Source organism: Balaenoptera musculus, chromosome 10 (genome assembly GCF_009873245.2).
Source record: "Balaenoptera musculus isolate JJ_BM4_2016_0621 chromosome 10, mBalMus1.pri.v3, whole genome shotgun sequence".
NCBI classification, from domain to species: domain Eukaryota; kingdom Metazoa; phylum Chordata; class Mammalia; order Artiodactyla; family Balaenopteridae; genus Balaenoptera; species Balaenoptera musculus.
In genome coordinates this window covers 36,393,501-36,399,798 of record NC_045794.1, presented here as the reverse complement: position 1 = coordinate 36,399,798, position 6,298 = coordinate 36,393,501, and the positions used below count along the sequence as shown (strand labels likewise).

The 6,298-nt window shown below is 40.0% G+C and overlaps 1 pseudogene; it reads right to left on the bottom strand.

Annotated features, from left to right (window-relative positions):
* Window positions 1-4,890: 4,890 nt before the first annotated feature.
* On the bottom strand, window positions 4,891-5,649 carry LOC118902754 (annotated as a pseudogene).
* Between the last annotated feature and the right edge of the window lie 649 nt (window positions 5,650-6,298).

Here is a 6,298-nt window from a genome sequence, read left to right as displayed (position 1 = left end):
CAGTTGTGAATTCTAACAAATATGTAAGGAAGAAATTATACCAATTCAGGACTTATATCTATTAAAGAAATTGAATTAACAAACAGAAAGCACCAAGCTCAGATGTGTTCAGTGGTGAATTCTACCAAATATGTAAGGAAGATATTATATTGGTTCTCTAAAATCTCTCTCAGAGGATACAAACAGAGGGAATACTTCCTGACTCATCCTATGAGGCCAGCATTACACTAATACCATAAGGAAAGACACTAAAAGAAAAGAAAACTATAGACCAATATCTCTCATGAATAGAGGTGCAAAATCCTCAACAAAATATTAGCAAATTGAATCCAAAATGTATAAAAAGAATTATACACTATGACCAGTGGGTCTATCCCAGGTATGCAAGGCTGATTCAACATTTGAAAATCAATAAATATAATCCATCACCCTAACAGGCTAAAAAGAAAAAAACACATGATCATATCAGTAGATGCAGAAAAAGTATTTGACAAAATGAAATGCCCATCCATGATGAAAACTTTCAGTAATGTAAGAATAGAGGGGGACTTCCTCAAGTTGATAAAGACTATCTACAGAAAACCTAGAGCTAACATCATACAATGGTGAAAACTGCAAAGCTCTCCCACTCAGATCAGGTACAAGGCAAGGATGTCCACTCCTTTTCAACATCATACTGGAAGTCCTTGCTTATGCAACAAGACAAGAAAAAAAAAAAGGTGATACAGATTGGGAAGGAGGAAATAAAACTGTCTTTGTTCACAGATGACATAATCATTTTATAGAAAATCCAAAAGAATCAACAATATCCACAGAATGCACAACACTGTGAGTGAACCCTAAAGTAAACTATGGACTTCAGATGATTATGATATGTCAATGTAGGTTCATCAGTTGTAACAAATATACCACTCTGGTGGGGCACATTGAAAATGGAGGCGGCTATGCATGTCTGAGGACAGGGGATACATTGAAAATCTCTGTACCTTCCTCTCAGTTTCGCTGTGAACCTAAAACTGTTCTAAAAAAATCTTTTAAAACGACAACAACAAAACAGAATGAAGGGATCTAATTGGCTCAGATTTGTTTGTGGTTATCTCTTTTTTGGGGGTCAGATATTCACTTCTTACCCAATCAACTGTAATGGGAAGATTTTTGGAGCCCACTATCTAGCAGGAGTTATGGGTAAAGCAGGATATAATGGTGTCATAGTCTGTCTGGGCTACTACAGCAAACTACCAGAGACGAGGTAGCTTCTAAACAATATAAATTTAATTCTCACAGTTCTGGAGGCTGGAGGTCAGAGATCAGGGTGTCAGCATAGTTGGATGAGGGCAATCTTCTGGGTTGCAAACTTCTCGTTGTATCCTTAAACGGCAGAAGGGGGTAGGGAACTCTGTGGGATCTCTTTAAGAGCATTAATCTCATTCAAGAAGTCTCTGCCTCATGACCTAATCACCCCCAAAGGACCCACCTCCTGACGCCATCACTTTGGGGGTTAGGTTTCAACATATGAATTTTGGGGAGACAGTAATATTCAGACCATAGCAAATGGTATAGGTGAAAGTTTGAGCAAGGGGACCGCTCTGAATCTAGCTGTAGCTAAAGGACATAAGCCCCTCCGGGAATATAACTGATGGAGAACACCGCTCATCTAGCCCTGTATGGGGCTTGAGGAGCAATGCAATTCAAGAACACAACAATCTAAGTTTGGACAAAGCCTCCATTCACTAGTGACAGACAGAACTATAATCAAATTTAGGTTATGAATGATGGCGGCATCATAGCAAGTCAGACCATTAGCACCCAGAAGAAGTGAGAATCACTGTGGATGGAGGAAAGTCTCCTCTGCTGTAGCAAAATCAGTAGTGACTGACAGGATGGAAATTTGAAACTGGGCAATTCAGATGCTCTTAATGTGACTTAAAGCAGTGCTACTCAAGTGTGATTTGTGAACTGGATGGAAATGCACATTCTCAGTCATAAAGCTCAACCTAATGAATCAAAATCTCTGGTGGTGAGAGACTGATTCTCTAGGTGATTTGGGTGTGCACTCAAGTTTGGGAAGTGCTGGCTTAGAGGATAGAGTCTTCCCTACCTGATGGAAGACTTCATAAAAGATGGGGGAGAAAATAGCCTGGGAGGGATGTGAGTGGGTTAGTTCTGGGGCTTGAAGAGACAGAGATCTTTGGAGCAAATAATTTTAAAGTGGCATCCAGGATTTGTAAAGAGAAGTCTATTTGCTCTTAAGGGGACGTTGGTATAAATAAGGAGCTGAGCAAGGACATAGCTCAGGGGTTCATAGACGAATAGACACAGTTCTCATGGATACTGCACATACCAGATAACTTTCTCTGAGGGCCCCCAGCAGGGTTTGCCAACTGTAGCAAATGCTCAAGAGTTTCTTCCCCAACATGAATTCTTATGAAAGGTGTAGAAATTAAGGCTACATTTCTTTTTATAGTGAATGATTATTATAAAGATCTTTCTGATTTTCTCTGAGGGCCTTGGAATATGTAGATTAAATAATTGTTTCATGCCCAGGGTAGATATTTTTTTATCTGCATGAGTTTATTAAGTAGAATGTGATGATATCTATGAACCAGGCTGGGCACTCTCCTTTGAAGCCAGGCTACTTAACAGAATTTTTTAAAAGCTCTGGGTCACTGCTGTTCTCTACCTGTATTTCCTGATCTACCTTACTCCCAAAACAAACACAAAGGACACCAGATAATGTCCAGTTACCCTTAATACCATGGAAATAAACAAGATGACCCAAAGACTTCCTACTTTGTATGATTCCATGAAGATCAAAGTGAATCAGAGCTTTGCCATTTCTACCAGTTACAATTATTATAAACATCTTCATCAGTTCTTCAATAACATTCTATCCTGGCTTGGCTAATAAAACTGATGGACTTTGACATGTAATATTCACAGATGCTAATAAAACTGTTACGATAGGTATGGTTATGATAAGTTATTTTTGAAGATGCATATTTGGAGGGATGTTCTATTGTCAAATACTGTACTCTTTAAGTCCAGGTCTAGATCTGTCTGCAGCTCAGCCTCAGAAAATATTGATTTTAAATTAAGTTTGACATTTAATCTTTCTATCAAATCAGAAGACCATATGAAGACAAAAAGGGAGATAGAGGTTGGACTTTAGAAAAGAAATGAAAAAGATGTGATAGTAGCTCTTAGGTAAAACTGGGTGGTATTTAAAAAGTAACCCATTCAACAAATAGTGAATTTAGATGCCGTATCTTTTAGAAAATTAGCTTATAAATCTAACTTATAAATTTTGTGAACAATTTTAGTTGATGAGACAGGTTATGGAGAAAATCAAATTGCATTTATAATTTATCATATGAGTTTCATTATCTTTAGACAATGCTGTGTATAAGAGGACAAAGAATTCCACTATTTTCTCTCCAACATGAAACTGATAGGATCTCAGGGTAGCCACAGACATGGCTGATGGATAGATCCGGTAGGTCAGTTATCTCCTGAAATCTACCTGATAGAAACCTGAAGTAATAAGTTATTTTACATAAATAAAACCTTTAAGAACCATATGAAAATTTTTATTCTTTCAGTCAGACAGACCCACCCAAAAACTTGCCTTTGGACATAATGACTACCCTTTGAAGCCCTAATGCTGGAGTATGAGTGAGCATCATTAATAATCTGATAGTGTAATGAAGTTACCTGCAACATATTTGAGGTTGCAAGACCCTGATGTGTCATGTTTTAGGCCAGAATACTTTGTACCAGACTGAGGGCAGCTGCAGCTGGCCATTTTCTCTTCCTGATAAAGGACATCTGAATATAAGTCGGGGAACCATGGTACCAATCTCTAATGATCAGTCCATCAGTACTTGCCAAACAAATCTACCTGGTTTATGGCCATGTTTGTTGTACTTACTTAATTAAATTTGACAAAAAAATTATGGAGTCTCTACTAACTGCAAGGTGCTGTGGAAAAATCAAATATAATAAAATATATAATAGGGTTTGATATAATCATGACAAGTTGCTGTTAGGTCTTCATTGTTTCCAAAGTACTGGCACATTCATTATCCCATTTGACCTTCTCAACAACTCTTACCCCTCAGAGTTGAGGAGACTGAAGTCTGGAGAGGTGGAATGGCTTGCAGTGGTCATTGGTGACTGGTCTTCGGTGACAGAACACAGACTAGAACTAACTTGCACACTTTCTCGTTGTCACACGTATCTCTGCCCAGCTTGCATCACAGCAATTGATTTGTTGCCATCCATTCTTTATTGATGAACATCATGTGGTGGAAAACATCACTGACACAGGATATCCTGGTGGCTGAGCCACTCTTCACCCTGGATGTGAAAGATGCTGCCTGCCAAGTGGAACTGACCCGGAAGGCGAGAGGTGTGCAGCATTAACAGGGGCTTGTCACGTCGTCATCAATCACGGTCACGGCACCGCTCTGGTTCTTTTAACCTTCCTCTGAAGCGTAATGCCTTTGTTAAGACTTGATCTTGGATGGAAGAAAAAGAATCTCTCTCTCCTGAAGACCAAGCTCACTTTATCAAATGCATTTTAAGACAGGACAAAACCTACTTCTCCCTTTACTTTGTGTGAAATCCTCTCCCTAGAGCAGACTGGAGAGTCTTAACCAAGTCCATCAAATGTCAACGTTTTTTTTCCAACAAAAGGTTTCACATATTTATTACTAAGCCAAAGCACTAGTGCAGAAACACTGACAACAAAAGAAGAACCAACCATTCCATTTCTCCCATAAAACACATGTGGCTTTTCAGACAGTAATGATGTTCTCACTACTGTGATATGGTAAGATGCAAGTGACCTTGACACAACATAAATGTGTGCCACTTCATATTTGAGCCTCCTTATAGACCCAGCTTGGTTCTTCTCCAATGTCTTCTCTTGGAGTTTTATCTGATTTTATTACCGGTTTTCATTCAAATACACTGGGGAATGGGACGATTCTCCTTTTGTTTCTTGGCCAGGAATTGCTTGATCCTGAAAGTCTTGTGAGAAGACCTGGCAAGGAGCAAACTCAACCACACATAGGATGGCAGAGAAGAGAAGGAGCAAATGTCAACATTTGGCTTCTTATTAACATTTAGCCCCAAACCTAGGCGAACTCTATCATACTCTCCCTTTATTTTGTTTTCTGTTTGTTTGTTTTGTTTTTACTTCCTGATCTAATCCATCAGTAAATCCTCATGGCTTTTTCTCCAAAATCTATCCCCTCTGTCCAACCTTGTCCCCTCCTCTCCCTTGCGACCCCTCGAATTTAAGCTACCAAGGTCTCAGGCTGCCCTTCTCTGGCAGGCGCCATGGCTCTAATGATTCCTTCTCCGTTCACCCTTGGCCCTTTTAATGTCCAGCCTCCACAGAGGGACCAGAGAAATGCTTTTAAAAATGTAATCTTGTCACTCCCTGTCTCCTGTTTAAAATCTTTCACTGGCTGCCCATTGACATTGAACTAGAACCTGAATCCTTTACCTTGACTGCCAGGCCCTGCCATCAGCTCTCACGGCCCCCACACCTCTCCCTGTGCTGCCTCCACACGCTGTTAGAACGTGCTGAGCCCCTCCCATCTGTGGTAGGCTGAAAAATGCTCCCCCAGAAAATGTATCCATGTCCTAATCCCTGAAATCTGTGAATGTGACCTTACACAGCAAAAAAGGGGATATAATTTTTTTTGCAGTTGTGATTAAATTAGGTGTCTTGAGCTAGAGAGACTGATTAGTCTGAATTATCTGGTGGGTCCTAAATGCCATCATGATGTCCTTATAAGAGGGAGATTAGTCAGACACACACAGAGGAGAAAATTTGAAGATGCTGGCCTCGAAGATTAGAGTGATTCGGACACAAGCCAAGAAATGCTGGTAGCCACCAGAAGCTGGGAGAGGCAAGGAACAGATTCTCCCCAGCGCCTCCAGAGAAAGCATGGCCCTGCAAACACCTTGTTTTCAGACTTCTGGCCTCTAGAACTGTGAGAGAATAAATTTCTGTTGTTTCAAACCACCAAGTTTGTGTTAGGTTTTTACAACAGCCGTAGAAACTAATACACCATCTTAGGGCTTTTACGGTTCCTTCTGCCTGCAACTTATCCTATGAAACCTTTTGCCTCTCTCTTGCTCCTGAGGATGCAGTTGAAATACCAGCTTTTCAGGGAGGACTTCCCTGACCGTTCGAGCTAAGGTAGCCCGCCCCACCAAGACATTCTTTATCACATCACCTGTTTTATTTTCTCCATCATTGTTTAGAAATTATTTATATTTATTT